The following is a 27,668-nucleotide window of genomic DNA, read 5'->3' as shown; positions in this document are numbered from 1 at the left end:
ATGGAGGAGCACCAGCCTCTTATATCACAGGGTAAGAGCCGTCATGTGCAGTGTATACACGTGTGTGCAGTGACATGTAATGGAGGAGCACCAGCCTCTTATATCACAAGGTAAGAGCCGTCATGTGCAGTGTATACACGTGTGTGCAGTGACATGTAATGGAGGAGCACCAGCCTCTTATATCACAAGGTAAGAGCCGTCATGTGCAGTGTATACACGTGTGTGCAGTGACATGTAATGGAGGAGCACCAGCCTCTTATATCACAGGGTAAGAGCCGTCATGTGCAGTGTATACACGTGTGTGCAGTGACATGTAATGGAGGAGCACCAGCCTCTTATATCACAGGGTAAGAGCCGTCATGTGCAGTGTATACACGTGTGTGCAGTGACATGTAATGGAGGAGCACCAGCCTCTTATATCACAAGGTAAGAGCCATCATGTGCAGTGTATACACGTGTGTGCAGTGACATGTAATGGAGGAGCACCAGCCTCTTATATCACAAGGTAAGAGCCGTCATGTGCAGTGTATACACGTGTGTGCAGTGACATGTAATGGAGGAGCACCAGCCTCTCATATCACAAGGTGAGACCCGTCATGTGCAGTGTGTACACGTGTGTGCAGTGACATGTAATGGAGGAACAACAGCCTCTTATATCACACGGTAAGAGCCGTCATGTGCAGTGTATACACGTGTGTGCAGTGACATGTAATGGAGGAGCGCCAGCCTCTTATATCACAAGGTAAGAGCCGTCATGTGCAGTGTATACACGTGTGTGCAGTGACATGTAATGGAGGACCAGCCTCTTATATCACAGGGTAAGAGCCGTCATGTGCAGTGTATACACGTGTGTGCAGTGACATGTAATGGAGGAGCACCAGCCTCTTATATCACAAGGTGAGACCCGTCATGTGCAGTGTATACACGTGTGTGCAGTGACATGTAATGGAGGAGATGCACAGGTATAGATTGTTTGTAATGTTATTTTCATAGTGATACCTTATGATATAGTTATTAACATTCCACATACAGTTGCAAGAAAAAGTATGTGAACCCTTTGGAATTATATGGATTTCTGCACAAAATGTTCATAAAATGTGATCTGATCTTCATCTAAGTCACAACAATAGACAATCACAGTCTGCTTAACTAATAACACACAGAAAATTAAATGTTACCATGTTTTTTTTGAACACATCATGTAAACATTCACAGTGCAGGTGGAAAAAGTATGTGAACCCCTAGACTAATGACATCTCCAAGAGCTAATTGGAGTGAGGTGTCGGCCAACGGGAGTCCAATCAATGAGATGAGATTGGAGGTGTTGGTTACAGCTGCCCTATAAAAAACACACACCAGTTCTGGGTTTGCTTTTCACAAGAAGCATTGCCCGATATGAATGATGCCTCGCACAAAAGAGCTCTCAGAAGACCTACGATTAAAAATTGTTGACTTGCATAAAGCTGGAAAGGGTTATAAAAGTATCTCCAAAAGCCTCGCTGTTCATCAGTCCACGGTAAGACAAATTGTCTATACATGGAGAAAGTTCAGGCCGTCCTGTAAAGATGACTGCAAGAGCACAGCACAGACTGCTCAATGAGGTGAAGAAGCATCCTAGAGTGTCAGCTAAAGACTTACAAAAGTCTCTGGCATATGCTAACATCCCTGTCAGCGAATCTACAATCTGTAAAACACTAAACAGGAATGGATTTCACAGAGGAAGCCACTGCTGTAAAAAAAAAAAAAACATTGCTGCACGTTTACAGTTTGCACAAGAGCACCTGGATGTTTCACAGCAGTACTGGCAAAATATTCTGTGGACAGATGAAACCAAAGTTGAGTTGTTTGGAAGAAACACACAACACTATGAGGCACAGCACACCAACATCAAAACCTCATCCCAACTGTGAAGTGTGGTGGTGGGGGCATCATGGTTTGGGGCTGCTTTGCTGCGTCAGGGCCTGGACGGATTGCTATCATCGAAGGAAAAATGAATTCCCAAGTTTATCAAGACATTTTGCAGGAGAACTTAAGGCCATCTGTCCACCAGCTGAAGCTCAACAGAAGATGGGTGTTGCAACAGGACAACAACCCAAAGCATAGAAGTAAATCAACAACAGAATAGCTTAAACAGAAGAAAATACGCCTTCTGGAGCGGCCCAGTCAGAGTCCTGACCTCAACCCCATTGAGATGCTGCGGCATGACCTCAAGAAAGCGATTCCCACCAGACATCCCAAGAATATTGCTGAACTGAAACAGTTCTGTAAAGAGGAATGGTCAAGAATTACTCCTGACCGTTGTGCACGTCTGATCTGCAACTACAGGAAACGTTTGGTTGAAGTTATTGCTGCCAAAGGAGGTTCAACCAGTTATTAAATCCAAGGGTTCACATACTTTTTCCACCTGCACTGTGAATGTTTACATGGTGTGTTCAATAAAAACATGGTAACATTTAACTCTTTGTGTGTTATTAGTTTAAGCAGACTGTGATTGTCTATTGCTGTGACTTAGATGAAGATCAGATCACATTTTATGACCAATTTGTGCAGAAATCCATATCATTCCAAAGGGTTCACATACTTTTTCTTGCAACTGTATGTCCACCTTATGTTGCCATCATTTTGTAAATGTAATTTTATTTTATTTTTAGTAGAAGAAGGTTTAGCATTTTCTAGAAAAATTCCCAAACCCACTTTTCCCACAAGTTCTGAAGTGACTTTGAGGGGCTTACATAAAAGACACCACCCAGAAATGACCGAATTTAAGAAACTAAATATTTTCATCACTGATTTTCATTTTCTTAAGTCTTTCGGACAGTGTTTCATAGGAATTACAGGAAGATGGAGGTTAAATTTCAAAATTTCAGTTTTTTTGCAGATTTCCTATTTTCACCCCCTCTGTAACACAGCAAGGGGTAGCAACCAAACAAACCTCAATAATGAATACCCTGATTCTGCAGTTTACATAAGCACCCCATATGTGATGATCATAAACCTCTACATGGGCACACAGCAGGGCTCAGAAGGGAAGGAGCACCATATGGGTTTTGGAGGGCAGATTTCACTGCAATAATTTTCAGACACCATGTCTCATTTGAAGAGACCCTGAGGTACCCCTACAGTGGAAACCCTCCAAAAGTTACCCCATTTTGTAAACTACACACCCCCCAAAAATTTTTCAACGGCTAGAGTGAGTACTTTGGCCCAACGGGCATTTCCTAATGCACTCTGTATCAAGGGTGAGTGCTTCAAGTAGAGTCGCCATCCCGCTTGGATACACACTATAAAGAAATAAAGAGTGATTTACTTAAAGGGGTTATCTGAGATCTATAATGCCCCTCACACAGATTGTACCTACCTTGCTCCCCTGCACCTGTGTAGCCACTGATGCTGGCATGGCCGCCACTGCATAACCCCGTTGCGTGGATGAAAACATCCAATGGTGATGGGGAGTCGGGATTGTGGGGTGGCAGCCAAGAGCAGGCTGTGACAGGAAACTCGTTCACGTTGCGGCCTGCTATTGGCTGCCCACTGTGTATAGGTAATCAATATCAGATTTGCTGGAGTCCTACAGATATTGATGACCTATCTGGAGGAGGCAAACTGTTGGACTATCTGTGTAAATGGCATTAAAGAAGATTACACAAACTACAGCAATGTGACAGAGTGAGGGCACGTACTGGCACGAGGAGGCGTAGTGCTAGGATGCCGCATGGCACGAGGAGGCGTAGTGCTAGGATGCCGCATGGCACGAGGAGGCGTAGTGCTAGGATGCCGCATGGTACGAGGAGGCATAGTGCTAGGATGCTGCATGTCACGAGGAGGCGTAGTGCTAGGATGCTGCATGGCACGAGGAGGCGTAGTGCTAGGATGCTGCATGGCACACGGAGGCGTAGTGCTAGGATGCTGCATGGCACGAAGAGATGTAGTGCTAGGATGCTGCATGGCACGAGGAGACGTAGTGCTAGGATGCTGCATGGCACGAGGAGACGTAGTGCTAGGATGCTGCATGGCACGAGGAGACGTAGTGCTAGGATGCTGCATGGCACGAGGAGGCGTAGTGCTAGGATGCTGCATGGCACGAGGAGGCGTAGTGCTAGGATGCTGCATGGCACGAGGAGACGTAGTGCTAGGATGCTGCATGGCACGAGGAGGTGTAGTGTTAGGATGCTGCATGGCACGAGGAGACGTAGTGCTAGGATGCTGCATGGCACGAGGAGGCGTAGTGCTAGGATGCTGCATGGCACGAGGAGGCGTAGTGCTAGGATGCTGCATGGCACGAGGAGGCGTAGTGCTAGGATGCTGCATGGCACGAGGAGGCGTAGTGCTAGGATGCTGCATGGCACGAGGAGGCGTAGTGCTAGGATGCTGCATGGCACGAGGAGGCGTAGTGCTAGGATGCTGCATGGCACGAGGAGGCGTAGTGCTAGGATGCTGCATGGCACGAGGAGGCGTAGTGCTAGGATGCTGCATGGCACGAGGAGGCGTAGTGCTAGGATGCTGCATGGCACGAGGAGGCGTAGTGCTAAGATGCCTCATGGCATGAGGGGGCGTAGTGCTAGGATGCTGCATGGCACGCGGAGGCGTAGTGCTAGGATGCTGCATGGCACGAGGAGACGTAGTGCTAGGATGCTGCATGGCACGAGGAGGCGTAGTGCTAGGATGGTGCATGGCATGAGGAGGTGTAGTGCTAGGATGCTGCATGGCACAAGGAGGTGTAGTGCTAGGATGGTGCATGGCACGAGGAGGCGTAGTGCTAGGATACCGCATGGCACAAGGAGGTGTAGTGCTAGGATGCTGCATGGCACGAGGAGGCGTAGTGCTAGGATGCCTCATGGCACGAGGGGGCGTAGTGCTAGGATGCTGCATGGCACGAGGAGGCGTAGTGCTAGGATGGTGCATGGCACGAGGAGGTGTAGTGCTAGGATGCTGCATGGCACGAGGAGGTGTAGTGCTAGGATGGTGCATGGCACGAGGAGGTGTAGTGCTAGGATGCTGCATGGCACGAGGAGGCGTAGTGCTAGGATGCTGCATGGCACGAGGAGGCGTAGTGCTAAGATGCCTCATGGCATGAGGGGGCGTAGTGCTAGGATGCTGCATGGCACGCGGAGGCGTAGTGCTAGGATGCTGCATGGCACGAGGAGACGTAGTGCTAGGATGCTGCATGGCACGAGGAGGCGTAGTGCTAGGATGGTGCATGGCATGAGGAGGTGTAGTGCTAGGATGCTGCATGGCACAAGGAGGTGTAGTGCTAGGATGGTGCATGGCACGAGGAGGCGTAGTGCTAGGATACCGCATGGCACAAGGAGGTGTAGTGCTAGGATGCTGCATGGCACGAGGAGGCGTAGTGCTAGGATGCCTCATGGCACGAGGGGGCGTAGTGCTAGGATGCTGCATGGCACGAGGAGGCGTAGTGCTAGGATGGTGCATGGCACGAGGAGGCGTAGTGCTAGGATGGTGCATGGCATGAGGAGGTGTAGTGCTAGGATGCTGCATGGCACAAGGAGGTGTAGTGCTAGGATGGTGCATGGCACGAGGAGGCGTAGTGCTAGGATACCGCATGGCACAAGGAGGTGTAGTGCTAGGATGCTGCATGGCACGAGGAGGCGTAGTGCTAGGATGCCTCATGGCACGAGGGGGCGTAGTGCTAGGATGCTGCATGGCACGAGGAGGCGTAGTGCTAGGATGGTGCATGGCACGAGGAGGTGTAGTGCTAGGATGCTGCATGGCACGAGGAGGTGTAGTGCTAGGATGGTGCATGGCACGAGGAGGTGTAGTGCTAGGATGCTGCATGGCACGAGGAGGCGTAGTGCTAGGATGCTGCATGGCACGAGGAGGCGTAGTGCTAAGATGCCTCATGGCATGAGGGGGCGTAGTGCTAGGATGCTGCATGGCACGCGGAGGCGTAGTGCTAGGATGCTGCATGGCACGAGGAGACGTAGTGCTAGGATGCTGCATGGCACGAGGAGGCGTAGTGCTAGGATGGTGCATGGCATGAGGAGGTGTAGTGCTAGGATGCTGCATGGCACAAGGAGGTGTAGTGCTAGGATGGTGCATGGCACGAGGAGGCGTAGTGCTAGGATGCCGCATGGCACAAGGAGGTGTAGTGCTAGGATGCTGCATGGCACGAGGAGGCGTAGTGCTAGGATGCCGCATGGCACGAGGAGGCGTAGTGCTAGGATGCTGCATGGCACGAGGAGGCGTAGTGCTAGGATGGTGCATGGCACGAGGAGGTGTAGTGCTAGGATGCTGCATGGCACGAGGAGGCGTAGTGCTAGGATGCTGCATGGCACGAGGAGGCGTAGTGCTAGGATGCTGCATGGCACGAGGAGGTGTAGTGCTAGGATGCCGCATGATGAAAGAAGCCAAATAAGTCCTCAATGACTGAAAAGGTTTGCACACAGACTGTAGAAAACAGAATAACGGTATCATTGGTATCATTTTGGGTAGCGTAATTTTTAAATGCTTTTTGTTTTGCTTTCACTTTAATGGTGATTAAGCAAAATCAGCAATTTTTTATTTTTTCCTGCATTTCAACGTATGGGAGAAATTACGTAATTTCATAATGCGGGTCCTTATGGATGTGGCAATACTAAATATGTGGAGATTTAATTTTTGCAATATTTCCTTTGATGGGCATTTCTTTAAAAATGTGTGTGTGTGTATATATATATATATATATATATATATATATGTGTATATATACACACAGTACAGACCAAAAGTTTGGACACACCTTCTCATTCAAAGAAGTTTCTTTATTTTCATGACTATGACAATTGTAGATTCACACTGAAGGCATCAAAACTATGAATTTACACATGTGGAATTATATACATAACAAAAAAGTGTGAAACAACTGAAAATGTGTCATATTCTAGGTTCTTCAAAGTAGCCACCTTTTGCTTTGATTACTGCTTTGCACACTCTTGGCATTCTCTTGATGAGCTTCAAGAGGTAGTCACCTGAAATGGTCTTCACTTCACAGGTGTGCCCTGTCAGGTTTAATAAGTGGGATTTCTTGCCTTATAAACGGGGTTGGGACCATCAGTTGTGTTGTGGAGAAGTCAGGTGGATACACAGCTTTTTCTCACAGCGATTTCTTGCCATAATACAAATTCTAAGTAAAGAAAAACGAGTGGCCATCATTACTTTAAGAAATGAAGGTCAGTCAGTCCGAAAAATTGGGAAAACTTTGAAAGTGTCCCCAAGTGCAGTCACAAAAACCATCAAGCGCTACAAAGAAACTGGCTCACATGCGGACCGCCCCAGGAAAGGAAGACCAAGAGTCACCTCTGCTGCGGAGAATGTTCATCCGAGTCACCAGCCTCAGAAATCGCAGGTTAACAGCAGCTCAGATTAGAGACCAGGTCAATGCCACACAGAGGTCTAGCAGCAGACACATCTCTAGAACAACTGCTAAGAGGAGACTGTGTGAATCAGGCCTTCATGGTAGAATATCTGCTAGGAAACCACTGCTAAGGACAGGCAACAAGCAGAAGAGACTTGTTTGGGCTAAAGAACACAAGGAAAGGACATTAGACCAGTGGAAATCTGTGCTTTGGTCTGATGAGTCCAAATTTTAGATCTTTGGTTCCAACCACCGTGTCTTTGTGCGACGCAGAAAAGGTGAACGGATGGACTCTACATGCCTGGTTCCCACCGTGAAGCATGGAGGAGGAGGTGTGATGGTGCTTTGCTGGTGACACTGTTGGGGATGTATTCAAAATTGAAGGCATACTGAACCAGCATGGCTACCACAGCATCTTGCAGCGGCATGCTATTCCATCCGGTTTGCGTTTAGTTGGACCATCATTTATTTTTCAACAGGACAATGACCCCAAACACACCTCCAGGCTGTGTAAGGGCTATTTGACCATGAAGGAGAGTGATGGGGTGCTGTGCCAGATGACCTGGCCTCCACAGTCACCGGACCTGAACCCAATCGAGATGGTTTGGGGTGAGCTGGACCGCAGAGTGAAGGCAAAAGGGCCAACAAGTGCTAAGCATCACTGGGAACTCCTTCAAGACTGTTGGAAGACCATTTCAGGTGACTACCTCTTAAAGCTCATCGAGAGAATGCCAAGAGTGTGCAAAGCAGTAATCAAAGCAAAAGGTGGCTACTTTGAAGAACCTAGAATATGACATATTTTCAGTTGTTTCACACTTTTTTGTTATGTATATAATTCCACATGTGTTAATTCATGGTTTTGATGCCTTCAGTGTGAAACTACAATTTTCATAGTCATGAAAATAAAGAAAACTCTTTGAACGAGAAGGTGTGTCCAAACTTTTGGTCTGTACTGTGTGTGTATGTATATATATGTGTGTGTGTATGTATGTATGTGTGTATATATATATATATATATATATATATATATATATATTTTTGTAATGCTTGAAATTTTTATTTATTTAATAATTTAACCATTTAATAGTACTGTAAGCGGACTATGATAGGCGATCCATGTAGTGCAGGCATCCTCAAACTGCGGCCCTCCAGCTGTTGCAAAACTGCAACTCCCAGCATGCCCGAACAGCCTACAGGTATAAGTCTACAGCAGGGCATTGTGGGAGTTGTAGTTTTACAACAGCTGGAGGGCCGCAGTTTGAGGATGCCTGATGTAGTGTAATGTATTTTGTTCGGTGCTATACTGACATTCACCAGCAGGCTCCGCCAGAGAGGCATAGCCTGCTGAGACACTCTAGAGCAGGGATCAGCAACCATCGACACTTCAGCTGCTATGAAACTACATCTCCCAGCATGCTAATATGCTCGGCTGTTCTTCTAACTCCTGTGAAAGTGAATGGAGCATTCTGGGAGTTGTAGTTTCAGAACACCTGGAGTCCCGGAGGTTTCTGATCCCTGCTCTAGAGGCAGGCCTGGGGCCTTTACTAGGCTCTGGTATACCTGCATTGACATGGGCACCTTGTGATCTCATTCGTGCCGATGGTATCTGCTTTCTCTGTAACGGCTTACATGCCATCGGCACTATTAGCCACAGCATGTAAGGGATTAAACGGCACGAATCGGTACTCTCGGCAGGAGAGCAGCTCTCTTGTGAGAGCCGAGCCCCCGCTTTTTGCTGCTCTTCCTGGGGCCTGCTCTACTAAGTGGGCTTCTTATTAAGTGGAGTTAAAAAAACAAGGAGTTTAAGAAAAGGAGTTTGGAAACTAAGGTTGGATATAATTTCCTTGTGTGTTGTTGGCTTGGTTTAGCATAGCCCTTCGGCTACAGCAGACAGGGTCTAGGTCTGAATCATATATACTGTTTTACTTTTTTACTGTTGTAATCCCCATTTAGTATGTGTTGCACAATTTACAACGCAGTCCAGTGCACATCTTGCATGATGTATGCAGTCCTGGAACAGGAGTTCAAGGGTGCATATCTTTGTTCTAGATGTGAGCAAATAACCCGTTTGGAATCGCAAATCGAGTCTCTAAACGGGCAAGTTGCAACACTGAGAGGCATTGATAATTTGCAAAAGAGTTTGCTTCTCACCGAGCAAGCACTCTTTGGGGTAGATGAGGGGGAGGGTGACAGAGAGGAGGCTGAGGAAAGTGAGGTAGCTAGCTGGGTAACATTAAGAAAGCGGGGTAGAGGGAAGAGTGTCAGGGAGGCTAGCCCTGATCTGACACACCACAACAAGTTTGCACGTTTGGCAGATGAGGGGGATGTCAGTCCGGGGACGGCACTGCTGCAGCCGGACACTTCCTCTGCCAGTCAGGGGAATGTCAGCTCCAGTAAGCAGGGAACCAGGAGAGCAGGGCAGGCCAGACAGGTGCTGGTAGTGGGAGACTCCATTATTAGGGGAACAGATAGGGAAATCTGTCACAAAGACCGTGATCGCCGAACAGTGTGCTGTCTTCCTGGCGCTAGAGTTCGACACATCGCGGATCGGGTTGACAGATTACTGGGAGGGGCTGGAGAAGATCCAGCGGTCATGGTCCATATCGGAACCAATGACAAAGTTAGAGGTAGGTGGAGAGTCCTTAAAAATGATTTCAGGGATTTAGGTCAAAAGCTGAGGGCAAGGACCTCAAAGGTAGTATTTTCCGAAATACTACCTGTACCACGGGCCACACAAGAGAGGCAGCGGGAGATTAGGGAAATTAACAAGTGGCTCAAGAACTGGTGTAGGAAGGAGGGGTTTGGGTTCCTGGAGAACTGGGCCGATTTTTCTATCGGCTACAGGCTCTATCGTAGGGACGGGCTGCACCTCAATGGGGAAGGGGCAGCTGTGCTGGGGAGAAAGATGGCTAGAAGGTTGGAGGAGTGTTTAAACTAGGGACTGGGGAGGTAAATTACATTATAGGAGGGGAAGATAGTGCAGATAGAGACCGGGGGCAAGGTAGAGGGACTGGGGGAGGAATGGAAGAAGGGACTAGAACAGTTCAGAAGGAAAGGTGTAGGGTAAAAAATATACATAAACCTCTCAAATGTATGTATACTAATGCCAGAAGCCTGACTAATAAAACTGGGGAACTGGAATTAGTGATGTGTGAGGAGGACTATGACATAGTGGGAATAACTCAGACATGGCTGGATGATAGCTATGACTGGGCGGTTAATGTACAAGGTTACAGTCTGTTTAGAAAGGATCGTCAAAACCGGAGAGGAGGAGGGGTCTGCCTCTATGTAAAGTCCGGTCTAAAGCCCACACTCCGCGAAGATATAAGTGAGGGACATGAACATGTGGAGTCACTGTGGGTAGAGATACATGGAGCTAAAAACAACAATGAATTACTAATAGGAGTTTACTATAAACCACCTAATATACCAGAGTCCACAGAAAATCTATTACTAAACGAGATAGACGAGGCGGCAAATCATAATGAGGTGGTTATTATGGGGACTTCAACTACCCAGATATAGACTGGGAAACTGAAACTTGTATATCTCATAAAGGAAACAGGTTCTTGGCAATAACCAAAGACAATTACCTCTCCCAACTGGTTCAGGACCCGACTAGAGGGACGGCCATACTGGACTTAGTATTAACCAATAGGCCGGACAGAACAACAGACATGCAGGTCGGGGGACACCTGGGAAATAGTGACCACAAAGTAATAACCTTCCAATTATCATTCAAAAGAGCGTTTCTACAGGGAGGAACAAAAATACCAAACTTCAAAAAAGCTAAATTTAGCCAACTAAGAGAGGCCATAGGCCTAACTGGGACAAAGTCCTCAAAAATAAAAATACAGCCACAAAATGGGATATCTTTAAAAACATCCTAAAATCTCATTGTGAGAGGTACATACCGTATGGTAATAAAAGGTTAAGGAATAAAAAGAAACCAATGTGGATAAACAGAACTGTAACGAAAGCAATAAATGACAAAAAGAAAGCATATCATTCATTGAAACAGGAGGGGAGCACGGAAGCACTGAAAAACTATAAGGAAAAAAATAGAACATGTAAAAAACAAATAAAAGCGGCCAAACTAGAGACCGAGAGATTAATTGCCAAAGAGAGTAAAACTAACCCTAAAATGTTCTTCAATTATATAAATGTTAAAAAGTATAAATCTGAAGGTGTCGGCCCTTTAAAGAGTAATGAGGGGGGAGTTGCAGAGAGCGACGAGGAGAAAGCAAAGCTGTTAAATATTTTTTTCTCCAATGTATTCACTGAGGAAAATAAATTGTCAGATGACATGCAGAATGCAAAAATAAATTCCCCATTAAAAGTGTCCTGTCTGACCCAGAAAGAAGTACAACAGCGACTTAAAGGGATTAAAATAGACAAATCGCCAGGACCGGATGACATACACCCCCGTATCCTAAGGGAAATAAGTAATGTCATAGCCAGACCCTTATTTCTGATATTTGCAGACTCTATACTGACAGGGAATGTCCCACAGGATTGGCGCATGGCAAATGTGGTGCCAATATTCAAAAAGGGGCCAAAAACAGAGCCTGGAAACTATAGGCCGGTAAGTTTAACATCTGTTGTGGGTAAACTGTTTGAAGGTTTTCTGAGAGATGCTATATTAGAGCATCTCAACAGAAATAAGCAAATAACGCCATATCAGCATGGCTTCGTGAGGGATCGGTCATGTCAGACTAATTTAATCAGTTTCTATGAGGAGGTAAGTTCTAGAGTTGACAGCGGCGAATCAATGGATGTCGTATATCTGGACTTCTCCAAAGCATGTGACACTGTACCACATAAAAGGTTAGTATATAAAATGAGAATGCTCGGACTGGGAGAAAACGTCTGTATGTGGGTAAGTAACTGGCTCAGTGATAGAAAACAGAGGGTGGTTATTAGTGGTACACACTCAGATTGGGTCACTGTCACTAGTGGGGTACCTCAGGGGTCAGTATTGGGCCCTATTATCTTCAATATATTTATTAATGATCTTGTAGAAGGCTTGCATAGTAAAGTATCAATTTTCGCAGATGACACTAAACTGTGTAAAGTAATTTACACTGATGAGGACAGTATTATATATATATATACTACAGAGGACAGTATACTACTACAGAGGGATCTGGATAGACTGGAGGCTTCATATGTCGCATATGAAGACACCCTGAGGTTCCCCTAGAGTGGAAACCCCCAAAAAGTGACCCCATTCTGGAAACTACACCCCTCAAGGGGGTGTCCTCCAAAGTGTTCATGGAACTGGCTGTGAAAATGAAAAATTAAATTTTTTTTTCCAAATAAATGGACCAAATAAAAGCCACCCCATTCTCGAAACTACACCCCTCAAGTAATATTTCAAGGTGTGTAGTGAGCACTTTGACCCATCAGGTGTTTCACAGAATTGGGAAACGCTTGGCTGTGAAAATGAAAAATTGAATTTTTTTCCAGAAAAAGTTGCTTTACGCCCACATTATTCACTTTCACAAGGGGTAACAGGACAAAATGCACCCCAAATTCTGTTCCCCATTTCACCCCGAATACGCCAACACTCCATATGTGTTCCAAAATATATGGGTGCATGGCAGGGTTCAAAAGGGAAGTAGCACCATAGGGCTTTTGCAGGACAGATTTTGCAGGATTGGCTTTTGGGAGCTATGTCGCATAAGAAGACACCCTGAGGTACCCCTAGAGTGGAAACCCCCCAAAAGTGACCCCATTTTGGAAAATACACCCCTCAAGGAACATTAACCAGCTCAGCCCCCCTAGCTTAAACCCCCTTAATGACCAGACCACTTTTTACAATTCGGCACTACACTACTTTCACCGTTTATTACTCGGTTATACAACTTACCACCCAAATGAATTTTACCTCCTTTTCTTCTCACTAATAGAGCTTTCATTTGGTGGTATTTCATTGCCGCTGACATTTTTACTTTTTTTGTTATTAATCAAAATTTTTGCAAAAAAATGACATTTTTCACTTTCAGTTGTAAAATGTTTTTAAAAAACCCGACATCTATATATAAATTTTTCTCTAAATTTATTGTGCTACATGTCTTTGATAAAAAAAAAAAATGTTTGGGTAAAAAAAATGGTTTGGGTAAAAGTTCTAGCGTTTACAAACTATGGTACAAAAATGTGAATTTCCCCTTTTTGAAACAGCTCTGACTTTCTGAGCACCTGTCATGTTTCCTGAGGTTCTACAATGCCCAGACAGTACAAACACCCCACAAATGACCCCATTTCGGAAAGTAGACACCCTAAGGTATTCGCTGATGGGCATAGTGAGTTCATAGAATGATGATTTATTTATTTATTTATTTTTTCCTTACAAAGTCTCATATTCCACTAACTTGTGACAAAAAATAAAAACTTCCATGAACTCACTATCCCCATCACGAAATACCTTGGGGTGTCTTCTTTCCAAAATGGGGTCACTTGTGGGGTAGTTAACTTTAAAACGCTTTGACTTATCCAGGCCATTCTGAGATTGTTTTTTCGTCACATATTGTACTTCATGACACTGGTAAAATGAAGTAAAAAAAAAGTATTGGGAAAAATTAGCAAATTTCAAAGTTTCAGTTTCTCTACTTCTGTAATACATAGTAATACCCCTAAAAATTGTGATGACTTTACATTCCCCATATGTTTACTTCATGTTTGAATTATTTTGGGAATGATATTTTATTTTTGGGGGATGTTACAAGGCTTAGAAGTTTAGAAGCAAATCTTGAAATTTTTCAGAAATTTACAAAAAAACAATTTTTAGGGACCACTGCAGCTCTGAAGTCACTTTGCGAGGCTTACATAATAGAAACCACCCAAAAATGACCCCATTCTATAAACTACACCCCTCAAGGTATTCAAAACTGATTTTACAAACTTCGTTAACCCTTTAGGTGTTGCACAAGAGTTATTGGCAAATGGGGATGAAATTTGAGAATTTCATTTTTTTGCCTAATTTTCCATTTTAACGAGTAACAAAGCAAGGGTTAACAGCCAAACAAGACTGTATCTTTATTGCCCTGACTCTGCTGTTTACAGAAACACCCCATATGTGGCCGTAAACTACTGTACGGCCACACAGCGGGGCGTAGAGTGAAAGGTGCAACGTTTGGTTTTTGGAAGCCAGATTTTGCTGGACTGGTTTATTATTTTTTTTTACACCATGTCCCATTTGAAGCCCTCCTGATGCACCCCTAGAGTAGAGACTCCATAAAAGTGACCCCATCTAAGAAACTACACCCCTCAAGGTATTCAAAACTGATATTACAAACTTTGTTAACCCTTTAGGTGTTGCACAAGATTTAATGGAAAATAGAGATACAATTTAAAAATTTCACTTTTTTGGCAGATTTTCCATTTTAATATTTTTTTTCCAGTTACAAAGCAAGGGTTAACAGCCAAACAAAACTCATTAATTATGGCCCTGATTCTGTAGTTTACAGAAACACCCCATATGTGGTCGTAAACTGCTGTACGGGCACACGGCAGGGCGCAGAAGGAAAGGAATGCCATACGGTTTTTGGAAGGCAGATTTTGCTGGACTGGTTTATTTATACCATGTCCCATTTGAAGCCCCCCTGATGCACCCCTAGAGTAGAAACTCCCAAAAAAAGTGACCCCATTTTAGAAACTACGGGATAGGGTGGCAGTTTTGTTGGTACTAGTTTGGGGTACATATGATTTTTGGTTGCTCTATATTACACTTTTTGTGCGGCAAGGTAACAAGAAATCGCTTTTTTGGCACCGTTTTTTTCCCCTGTTATTTACAACATTCATCTGACAGGTTAGATCATGTGGTAATTTTATAGAGCAGTTTGTCACGGACGCGGCGATGCCTAATATGTATACAATTTTTTTTATTTATGTAAGTTTTACACAATGATTTCATTTTTAAAACAAAAAAAAGTTTTAGTGTCTCCATAGTCTAAGAGCCATAGTTTTTTCAGTTTTTGGGCGGTTATCTTAAGTAGGGTCTCATTTTTTGCTGGATGAGATGATGGTTTGATTGGCACTATTTTGGGGTGCATATGACTTTTTGATCGCTTGCTATTACACTTTTTGTGACGTAAGATGACAAAAAATGGCTTTTTTCACACCGTTTTATTTTTATTTTTTTACGGTGGTCACCTGAGGGGTTAGGTCATGTGATATTTTTATAGAGCCGGTCGATACGGACGCGGCGATACCTAATATGTATACTTTTTTCCTGATCTCTTCTTCCTGCTATCTCAGTTTTCTCTGGATCATCTATGATGCATCGCTCTTCCTTAGATCCTTCCTATCTTTCTCACTGTTCCTTTTATCCCTATTGCGCTCCAGCTTGGAATCCCTGCTCCCCCCATGTTACCAGCCCTTAGTTATACTACCTGCAACATCAGCCCTCATTGATGCGCCAGCATGGCCTCCTCCGCACTCAGCAATGTGATCCCATAGCTAGTTTACCTTCTTCTCCACTGTGGGACGAATCGCCGATGTCTCCACCTCTCTACTTCCTGCCGCCCTTTGTCGTTTCCTGTGTAATCCGCACCAGTTTGACTGGTGCACGGCGCCTACCTGGCAGATGCTTCATTCTCCCTGGTGCCTGATCTTTCTTCCTGCTTCATCCTCGGCAAATAGAGAGGTGGGGAGTCCGGTGGTTACCTTTTGTGACCACCATGATGGTGATCTTTTCACTTTGATGTGCATTTCTGGAAGGAACTACATAGTTCTTGAAAAGAGCTGAAAGTTTGTGTGTGAGAGAGAGAGAGAGAGAGTTCAACATGTAATGGGACAGTTTAGGGGCAGGTGCAGTGCATACTGACACCAAGTTTATGTAACTAATAGAATGCAGAATATAGAATTCTAGTGACTAAGGCTAGTTTCACATTAGCGTTGTTGGATTCCGGAAGGCAGTTCCATTGCCTGAACTGCCTGCCTGATCAGGAAATCCGTGTGCAAACGCATGTCATTTGTTTCCTGATCAGGATTCTGATCAGTCTGACAAATGCATTGAAATACCTGATCCGTCTCTCAGGTGTCATCCGGAAAAACGGATCTGGTATTTATTTATTTTTCAAATTTTTAAAGGTCTGCGCATGCGCAGACCGGGAAACCCGGTCAGTTTTACCAGTTTTTCCCATATCATCACCATGACGGCCACAAGGAGATTGACCCATGACCTCTGTGGGGGCAGGAAACAGAGAAGAGGTTAAATTGCCCCCTCCCACCACCACACCTCAGTGTTCCTGTCCCCACTGTGGCCAGGGTCAGAGAAGAGTCTCCCTGCGGCGGCAGGGAGATGAAGATAGGATTCTGCTTTATTATTTTTTCGTTACCTCCAGGGGCCTCCTGGTTACCTGAGGCTCATCGGAGCTCCCCCAGTCCGCCGGCGGCCGCGTGCTCATGCTGGGCTGGGGGGTATCGGGAGGACTCGCTCTGGCTGGTCTGGAGCCTGCTCCCGGGCCGCAATTCTCCTCCTCCTCCTCCCCCGTGGGTCGGGCTGGTAGCGGCCGGCGTGTGCGCACGCCGACGTCGGTGACGTCACTTCCGGGTTCGCCGCAACCCGGAAGTAAAAGCGCAGGAGCAGAGCAGTTTGAATAAAAGGCGGGAGCTGCCATAAGGACGCTGATCTGAGGTCTGTGAGTATTGCAGCTGCAATTTTACCTTACAGAATGTCAGGTCCTGAGGTACAAACTGTTATGGAGCTGGATGCTCCCCCTCTGCCTCCTGTAAGTATCCCTCTGGGGATCCGCTTGTCTTATGGCACGATATTCTCGCCAAGCCTTATTTTCTGATACCGCTATTTCCATATCTGTTTCAGGCTAAAGAGGCGCAAAAAAAGCTTAAAAAACCTCCTCGCTGCATCTCTTGTGCAAGGAAATTGCCTGACGATTATGGAAAGAAGCTTTGTAAAGCATGTATTTCTGATGTAATCCAGGAGGAACAGTCGTCCCTTATGGAAAATATCAGATCGGTGGTTCAGGAAGAAATTCGGGCCGCTAGAGTTGCTCAGTCTGATCCCCAGGACGAGCCTTCTCGCAAGCGTCCGCGTTCCAGGATTTTTTCTTCAGGATCCGAGGACGCAGGCGATAAAGCTTCTACCTCCACGCAGTGGGAGGATGATCCATCTCTCTCTGAAGGGGAGGTATATGAAAATAATAGGAAATTTTATTTTTCCTCGGAGGAGATGAATGACTTGTTAAAAGCAGTCAGAGCAACAATGGGGATTGAAGAGACCCCTAGGTCCGTTTCTATTCAGGACGAAATGTTTGGGGGACTCAAGGTGAAAAAATCCCGGGTCTTCCCCATAAACGAACACATTAGACAAATGATTCTGGAGGAATGGTCAGAACCTGAGAAGCGATTGGGGATTTCCAAAGAGTTTAAAAATCGATTATTATTCGACCCCTCTCAGTCTAAACTGTTCGACGGGACCCCTAAAGTTGACGTGCAGGTGGCTAAGGTTAACAAAAAAACTGCCCTGCCGTTTGAAGATGCTGCCCAATTGAAGGACACCATGGAGCGAAAAGCAGATGCCCTTTTAAGGAAAGCCTGGGAGGCCTCCATGTTTAACATCAAAACCAACATTGCGGCAACATCGGTAGCCAGGTCTATGTACCTGTGGTTAGGGGAACTTGAGAACCACCTAAGCAGGAAGACCTCCAGGGAAGAGATCCTGCAGTCCATACCGCTACTCAAATCAGCTACAGGCTTCCTGGCAGATGCATCTGCTGAGTCTATCAGATTCTGTGCTAGGGAGGCAGGGTTGTCCAATGCGGCTCGTCGGACTTTGTGGATGAAGTCCTGGTCGGGCGACAGAATCTCTAAGCTAAAACTGATATCCATCCCCTTTTCAGGAGAATATGTATTCGGGCCGGTCCTAGACGAGATACTTGAGAAGGCAGCCGACAAGAAAAAGGGATTCCCAGAGGAAAGGTCCTTTAGGAAGAATCAGTCCTTTCGGTCCTACGGCGGACAGAATAAATCTGTTAGAGGGAAAGGCAAGTCAGGCCGCTGGTCTTATCCCAAAGGGGGTAGAGGAAGGGGCTTCCTTCTCAAGCCCCAGTCCAAATCTGAGGACAAACAATGACGCCGTTGTAGGGGGGAGACTGAAGGATTTCCTGGGTCCATGGTCATTAACATCAAGAAATCCCTGGGCCCTGGACATCATTCAGCAAGGTTACAGGATCGAGTTCACCTCTCTCCCTCCTGCAAGATTCGTCATCACGAGGTTGCCTACCAGACTCTCCAACCTAAATATCTTTCAAGGAGTCCAGGACTTGGTGAAGAAGGGTGCTGTAATCCCGGTCCCCGCATCTCAGAGGGGTCAGGGGTACTATTCAACCCTATTCTTAGTAAGGAAAAAGGAAGGAGACTTCCGGACCATCATAAACTTAAAACAACTGAACAAGTTTATTCTTTACAGGAAGTTCAAGATGGAGTCTCTCAGATCCTTAGTGCCGTTGATAAAGCTAGGGGCATTTATGTGCTCGATCGACCTGAAAGATGCCTATCTGCACGTCCCCATTCACCCAGATCACCAGAGGTTTCTGAGGTTTGCTGTCCTAGACCCTTCCAATCGGATTCGTCATTTCCAGTTTATAGCACTGCCCTTTGGGATTTCAGCCGCTCCAAGGCTCTTCACCAAGCTTGTGGTAGAGATGATAGCCCCTCTCAGACAGGAGGGATTAAATATAGTGCCATATCTGGACGATTTCCTAGTCATAGCGGACTCAAAAGATCTCCTGCTGTCGGACCTGGAAGTATTTCTGTCCCGCCTATCTCAACTAGGTTGGATAGTGAACGAACCCAAGTCAATGTTAATTCCATCCCAGAAGGTGAGATTTCTGGGAGTTACCCTGGACTCTGTAACCCAGTCAACCTTTCTTCCACAGAGCAAAATCCAGTCCCTGATAAACAAGGTGAGACACTTCCAACGGGGGAAAAAATGCTCAGTGAGGGAAGCAATGAGCCTAATCGGCCTCCTAACCTCCTGTATACCCTCGGTCGAGTGGGCACAGGCTCACTGCCGTGTGATTCAGACCTGGCTTTTGTCCCACTGGAACAAAAAGGGTTCTCTGGACTCCAAGCTCCCAATCCCAGGATTAGTAAAGAAGTCCCTCTCATGGTGGACGAAGGAGAAGAATCTGTCCCAGGGAGTCCTTTGGATCAGATCACCGTCGATTACCGTCTTCACGGACGCCAGCCAATCCGGTTGGGGAGCAAAAATCGACAGAACCTATTTCCAAGGAACGTGGAAGCGTCTAATATCTGCTCAGTCTTCAAATTTCAGGGAGCTGTATGCAGTAAGAGAAGCCCTTCTAGCCGCCAAGCAATTAATACGAAATCAGCACGTGAAGGTCCTATCGGACAACGTGACTGTGGTCTCCTACCTAAAACACCAGGGGGGTACTCGATCAAGGAGACTCCAGAGTATCTCAGAGGAGATCTTCTCCTTTGCAGAAAAGGAACTAAAGTCCATCTCAGCAATGCACCTGAAGGGATCCCTGAATGTAGAAGCAGACTTTTTGAGCAGACAGGTAATAGATCACACAGAGTGGGCACTGAACCCAGAGGTCTTCAATATGCTAACCCGAAGATGGGGGCTTCCTACTATAGACCTGTTTGCATCAAGGAGAAATACGAAGGTGCAAACATTCTGCTCCCTAAATGCTGGGGACCATCCCTGGAGAGTAGACGCCTTCTCCCTAAAATGGTGCTGGGATCTAGGGTACGCATTCCCTCCATTGCCGCTCATCCCGAGGGTCATTCAGAAAATTCAGGAGGGGAGAACCACGGTGATACTGATCGCTCCGTTCTGGCCCAAGAGGAGTTGGTTCACCCCTCTATTAAAGCTAGCAATAGACGAACCAGTGAGACTCCCACTCAGGGGGGACATCCTATACCAGGGTCCTTTGCTACATCCTCATCCGGAGTTCCTGAAGCTCACGGCTTGGATCCTGAGGTCTCCCTCTTAAGGTCTCAGGGCCTGTCAGACCAGGTTATAGCCACCCTGAGATGTTCTAGGAAAAAGGTCACTTCAGCGATATACCTGAAGATCTGGAAGAGATTCTGTTCATGGTCAGGCGAGGAAAATCCAAATTCTGTGGGGCCCAGTATCCAGAAAATTCTGGAATTTCTACAAAGGGGCCTTGACATGGGCCTTTCTCCATCCACTTTAAAGGTTCAAGTTTCGGCTTTGAGCGCCTTCTTTGATTCCGACCTGGCAGACCATAGATGGATCAAACGATTCATTAGAGCTGCACGTAGACTGAGACCCACACTTAGGTCCCGCAGCCCAACCTGGGACTTAAATTTAGTTCTCAACAATCTTATGTGTTCCCCATTTGAGCCGTTGGAGGATTGTTCAATCAAGTTGCTTTCATTCAAGACTGCCTTTCTTATAGCAATTACCTCTGCCAAGAGACTGGGAGAGATTCAGGCTCTCTCCATTAGGGAACCATACCTTACCATCACTGAGGATAAGATTGTGCTTAAACTAGACCCAGGTTTCCTGCCAAAGGTGGCCTCAGACCGCAACAGAGGCCAGGAGATCCTACTCCCATCCTTCTTCAACAATCCCAAGGATCAGGAAGAAGAGCAATTCCATTTCCTTGACGTTAGGCGTGCAGTTATTAGATACTTGGAAGCCACTAGGGACTTCAGGAAGTCTGACAGTCTGCTTGTCCAATTTGCTGGAAGGAATAAGGGATCCAGGGCCTCAAAATCCTCCATTGCAAGATGGATTAAGGACACTATTACCTTATGTTATAAGAACCAGAATCTGGATCCTCCTTCCAATATTAGAGCCCACTCTACCAGAGCTGTATCTACTACCTTCGCTGAAAGAGCAGGGGCCTCCCTGGATGATATATGCAGGGCCGCCTCCTGGTCTAGTATTCACACATTTGTGAAACATTACCGTTTGGACTTGTCTGGAACCTCTGGCCTCTCCTTTGGTCAGAAGGTTCTCCAGGCGGTTGCCCCCACCCATAAAAAATAATTTTATAACTCTCCTTGTGGCCGTCATGGTGATGATATGGGAAAACCGGAATTAGACTTACCGGTAATTCAGTTTCCATGAAATCACCATGACGGCCCATACATTCCCTCCCATTCTTTTGTTGATATTTTGTTTTCACCGGTATTTTTCTGGTATGGTGTAATACTGGGAAATACTAGGACACTTCTGGCACTTGATATCTTTGGAACACTGAGGTGTGGTGGTGGGAGGGGGCAATTTAACCTCTTCTCTGTTTCCTGCCCCCACAGAGGTCATGGGTCAATCTCCTTGTGGCCGTCATGGTGATTTCATGGAAACTGAATTACCGGTAAGTCTAATTCCGGTTTTCCATTCAGAATACATTGGGACAAAACTGAAGCGTTTTTTTCCGGTATTAAGCCTCTAGGACGGAACTCAATACCGGAAAACTTTAACGCTAGTTTGAAAGTACCCTAATGGCACCGTTCACAGTATATGGTAATCATTGTGGTAAAAAAATAATCAATTTGTATTATTTTAAATGTCATGCAAAACCTGTAGTATATACTGACACCGAATATGTCTGAATTGTAGTATATACAATGGTAAAAATGCTAAAGTTCAAAGTATATAGTAATCTGTATAATACTGTCGTTGGCGAGTGTTATTTAAAATATAATGAATATAATACTAGAGGTGCAGTGTAAACTGGCACCAAGTGTAGAATTGTAGTGAATACCAGCACACATGCGTTAAGTGGTTCGGGCTGTATGGGAGATTTATTTATTTATTTTTTAACCGCTTGCCGCCACGCTAACGCCGAAAGGCGTCATCGCGGCGGCTCTCCCAGGTCACACTAACGCCAATAGGCGTCATCTCGCGAGACGCGAGATTTCCTGTGAACGCGCGCACACAGGCGCGCGCGCTCACAGGAACGGAAGGTAAGCGAGTGGATCTCCAGCATGCCAGCGGCGATCGCTCGCTGGCAGGCTGGAGATCCGAATTTTTTAACCCCTAACAGGTATATTAGACGCTGTTTTCATAACAGCGTCTAATATACCTCCTACCTGGTCCTCTGGTGGTCCCTTTTGTCAGGATCGACTACCAGAGGACTCAGGTAGGTCAGTACAGTCGCACCAAACACTACACTACACTACACCCCCCCCCGTCACTTATTAACCCCTTATAAACCCCTGATCACCCATGATCACCCCATATAAACTCCCTGATCACCCCCCTGTCATTGATCACCGCCCTGTCATTGATCACCCCCCTGTCAGGCTCCGTTCAGACGTCCGTATGATTTTTACGGATCCACGGATACATGGATCGGATCCGCAAAAAGCATACGGACGTCTGAATGGAGCCTTACAGGGGGGTGATCAATGACAGGCGGGTGATCACCCATATACACTCCCTGATCACCCCCTGTCATTGATCACCCCCCTGTCATTGATCACTCCCCTGTAAGGCTCCATTCAGACGTCCGCATGCGTTTTGTGGATCCGATCCATGTATCCATGGATCCGTAAAAAATCATGCGGATGTCTGAATGGAGCCTTACAGGGGGGGTGATCAGTGACAGGGGGGTGATCACCCTGATTACCCCCCTGTCATTGATAACCCCCCTGTAAGGCTCCATTCAGACGTCAGCATGCGTTTTGTGGATCCGATCCATGGATCCGTAAAAAATCATGCGGATGTCTGAATGGAGCCTTACGGGGGGGTGATCAGTGACAGGGGGGTGATTACCCTGATCGCCCCTGTCATTGATAACCCCCCTGTAAGGCTCCATTCAGACGTCCGCATGCGTTTTGTGGATCCGATCCATGTATCCATGGATCCGTAAAAAATCATGCGGATGTCTGAATGGAGCCTTACAGGGGGGTGATCAATGACAGGGGGGTGATCAGGGAGTCTATATGGGTGATCACCCCCCTGTCATTGATCACCCCCCTGTCATTGATCACCCCCCCCCCCCCCCCCTGGTAAGGCTCCATTCAGACATTTTTTTGGCCCAAGTTAGCGGAAATTTTTTGTTTGCTTTTGTTTTTGTTTTTTCTTACTAAGTCTCATATTCCACTAACTTGTGTCAAAAAATAAAATCTCCCATGAACTCACCATACCCCTCACGGAATCCAAATGCGTAAACATTTTTAGACATTTATATTCCAGACTTCTTCTCACGCTTTAGGGCCCCTAAAAAGCCAGGGCAGTATAAATACCCCACATGTGACCCCATTTCGGAAAGAAGACACCCCAAGGTATTCGGTGAGGGGCATATTGAGTCCATGAAAGATTGAAATTTTTGTCCTAAGTTAGCGGAAAGTGAGATTTTGTGAGAAAAAACAAAAAAAAAATCAATATCCGCTAACTTATGCAAAAAAAAAAAAATTCTAGGAACTCGCCAGGCCCCTCATTGAATACCTTGGGGTATCTTCTTTCCAAAGTGGGGTCACATGTGGGGTATTTATACTGCCCTGGCATGTTAGGGGCCCGAAAGCGTGAGAAGAAGTCTGGGATCCAAATGTCTAAAAATGCCCTCCTAAAAGGAATTTGGGCCCCTTTGCGCATCTAGGCTGCAAAAAAGTGTCACACATGTGGTATCGCCGTACTCAGGAGAAGTTGGGGAATGTGTTTTGGGGTGTCATTTTACATATACCCATGCTGGGTGAGAGAAATATCTTGGCAAAAGACAACTTTTCCAATTTTTTTATACAAAGTTGGCATTTGACCAAGATATTTTTCTCACCCAGCATGGGTATATGTAAAATGACACCCCAAAACACATTCCCCAACTTCTCCTGAGTACGGCGATACCAGATGTGTCACACTTTTTTGCTGCCAAGGTGGGCAAAGGGGCACATATTCCAAAGTGCACCTTTTGGATTTCACCGGTCATTTTTTACACATTTTGATTGCAAAGTTCTTCTCACACATTTGGGCCCCTAAATTGCCAGGGCAGTATAACTACGCCACAAGTGACTCCATTTTGGAAAGAAGACACCCCAAGGTATTCCGTGAGGGGCATGGCAAGTTTTTAGAATTTTTTATTTTTTGTCGCAAGTTAGTGGAATATGAGACTTTGTAAGAAAAAATAAAAAAAATAAAATCATCATCATTTTCCGCTAACTTGTGACAAAAAATAAAAAGTTCTATGAACTCACTATGCCCATCAGTGAATACCTTAGGGTGTCTACTTTCCGAAATGGGGTCATTTGTGGGGTTTTTCTACTGTCTGGGCATTGTAGAACCTCAGGAAACATGACAGGTGCTCAGAAAGTCAGAGCTGTTTCAAAAAGCGGAAATTCACATTTTTGTACCATAGTTTGTAAATGCTATAACTTTTACCCAAACCATTTTTTTTTTTTTTGCCCAAACATTTTTTTTTTATCAAAGACATGTAGAACAATACATTTGGCGAAAAATGTATATATGGATGTCGTTTTTTTTGCAAAATTTTACAGCTGAAAGTGAAAAATGTCATTTTTTTGCAAAAAAATCGTTAAATTTCGATTAATAACAAAAAAAGTAAAAATGTCAGCGGCAATGAAATACCACCAAATGAAAGCTCTATTAGTGAGAAGAAAAGGAGGTAAAATTAATTTGGGTGGTAAGTTGCATGACCGAGCAATAAACCGCTAAAGTTGTGGAGTGCCGATTTGTAAAAAAGGGCCTGGTCACTAGGGGGGTATAAACCTGTGGTCCTTAAGTGGTTAAACGTACATTTATTAAAAACAACAAATCCATTGTAAGATCTGGAAAAAGACAATGACACGTGAATATTGTTTCAAAACTTTACTTTATTTGTAACAATAAAAAGATTTGATAAAAAAAAAAAACAACAAATCCGATTTGACTCCAGAAATACATTGCACGCCTCTCAGCGCCAAAAGCAGTTTAAACTGAGTTGATATGTTAAGCTGTTGGGGCTGCATTAATCACAGAATTCTGCCCTCCGCTTCTATGGGTTTGGGCGGTATTTATTGCGGAAAACTGCAGAAAGCTAAATAAATAATAATAACTATATAAGAATATAAGGAATAACAGTTTAGTGCATTTCCAGCACTATACCGCATTTTTTCACCCTATAAGACGCACCTAGGTGTTAGAGGAGGAGAATAAGAAAAAAATATTTTTCATTAGACCTCAGCTCAGAGCCCCAAACAGACCCCCAATGTTAATAACACTTCCAATCTGACCTCAGATCAGACCCCCAATGTAAATAAAATTCCTCCCCACTCAGACATCAGATCAGACCCACAGTGTAAATGACCCCTCAGTTCAGACCCCCATGCTCAGAGCAAAAAATAAATAAAAAATCTACTTGCCTCCCCTGCTCCGGACACCGCCGCCACTCCTAGGATCCAGCTCTCTTCTTCTTTCTGCTGCACGTTGTGCGGTGACCTGATGTGCACAGCGTGAAGTCACAGAGCACAGATGTCCTCATGCTCTGCGCAGTCACAGCATAACGATCGGTCGAGGACCAGGATTCCGTGAATAGTGAGTCCACGGAGCGCTGCTTCCTGGTCCTCCTGTACTTATGGGCACTTCCACAATGGAAGCAGAAAGGAAGAGCTGCTGAAGGGGATACAGCGGACGATGATCTTCCTTTTGTCTCTGCTTGTAGTTTCAAGCTGCACAGGAAAGGGAGAAATGGACCTGTTGAGGAAGACATAAGTATAAGGACAGAATAGTTAGTCCTATCTATATCACATGATGCATTAACTGAAAATGACGAGGCAAATTTCTGTATAAACTAAGCATCTAAAAATGTAACTTTATTTGTATAGAAGGTTCAAGATCAATTTGAAATTCAAGTCTGCAAAAAACAACAACTTGGGAGTGGTTCTTTAAACTTTATTCCTTTTTTTTTTTGAAGGAGGGATGAAGAAAACCAGCAATAAGGCCCTTCTCCTGAATGATCCACCAAGAATGGACAGGAAGGAGATCAGCAGAAGAATATTAGACCTCACCTTGGAGATCATCTCCCTGCTGAGCGGAGAGGTAAACTTTTCTAGATTTCTCTCCTCTTTATTGTATTCTGTAACAAGTCAGACATCGGGAAGGAGAATCCATTATAGGAAGTGATAGGAAGAGTCCAGGGTCCTGTAGAACGGCCTCCAGACCTTCCAAGTGATGGAGAACCTGAAGATCAGCCACCAATATGGTGAGTGATGGATCCAGTGACCAATAGTCATGTTGTAGGAGCCATGAGAAGGTAAGTAGGCACGTTGTACCCAGGAGGAAAGGGCCGGAGGAGAGCACATGGCCCCTGAAGGGTTTATTCCCTAAGTGTCTCTCTCCATCCACAGGAGTACACAATAGTGAAGAAGACATTAGGGGATTGTGTGACTTCCATCATCCATCTCCAGGAGTCAGGAGGGAGGAGCAGGACCCCTCACCCCATCACAGAGCCTCCCCCGCACCCCCTGATACATGAGCAGAAGATCCTGGAACTCACCCACAAGATGATGGAGCTGCTGACTGGAGAGGTGACACTGCTGGGAATGCTGGGAAATTCTCCAGTAACAGGAGGGGTCTGGGTGATGACGGTGTCATTGTGTTGTCAGGTTCCTATAAGGTGTCAGGATGTCACTGTCTATTTCTCCATGGAGGAGTGGGAGTATATAGAAGGACACAAGCATCTGTACAAGGAGGCCATGATAGAGGAGCACCAGCCTCTTATATCACAAGGTAAGAGCCGTCATGTGCAGTGTATACACGTGTGTGCAGTGACATGTCTTGGAGGAGCCCCAGCCTCTTATATCACATGGTAAGAGCTGTCATGTGCAGTGACATGTAATGGTGGACTTTGCAGGGTGGGCTCTTTAACATAACCCTGCATTTGCCTTGTAAATCAAATATATCAATAGGGCTCCATTCACCCGATGAATGGTAAATGAGTGTCCTATTAGCATTTTTCAGGCTGTATAATAGACTACACTCTACTATGCAGAGGCCTCCTGGAAATAAACTATTATAATTAATTTAGAATTTCAGAAAAAATTGGCTTCCGAGCAAATGTGAAGCTTTTGCATTTTGATTCTTCAAAATGCTCAAAATACTATCTGCCATTTTACAGATGAAAGGCCAGCAGGGCAGGAGCATCACACATCCCTGAGTATAAGACCATGGCCGGTGGGATTGCCCATAATGCCATGCAGTTAGCTTCAGCCAATTAGGAGGAACAATATTGACATGTCATAGTCAGATCCCAAGAAGAGAATTCATGTGTATTCGGATTGATGTGGCAGGATGCCAGAGAGGCGGTAAAGAAAGCTTTCTCTAGACACAATACAGCTAATTTAGGAGGAGTAGGTGGTGCAG

The 27,668-nt window shown here is 45.4% G+C and overlaps 1 protein-coding gene and 1 long non-coding RNA gene across 2 annotated transcripts in view; both read left to right on the top strand.

Moving 5' to 3' along the window:
- LOC122924929 lies at positions 1-26,711 on the top strand. Its single transcript, XR_006387457.1, has 3 exons — positions 1-31; positions 26,221-26,345; positions 26,654-26,711. It is a non-coding gene; the product is annotated as an uncharacterized LOC122924929 (long non-coding RNA).
- LOC122924928 (zinc finger protein 501-like) overlaps positions 1-27,668 on the top strand; it is a 30,689-nt gene that overhangs the window by 97 nt on the left and 2,924 nt on the right. The window lies entirely within an intron of this gene.

Source organism: Bufo gargarizans, chromosome 1 (genome assembly GCF_014858855.1).
Source record: "Bufo gargarizans isolate SCDJY-AF-19 chromosome 1, ASM1485885v1, whole genome shotgun sequence".
Classification (NCBI taxonomy): Eukaryota; Metazoa; Chordata; class Amphibia; order Anura; family Bufonidae; genus Bufo; species Bufo gargarizans.
The sequence above is the reverse complement of the archived record's forward strand: the minus strand, read 5'-3'. Positions and strand labels throughout refer to the sequence as shown.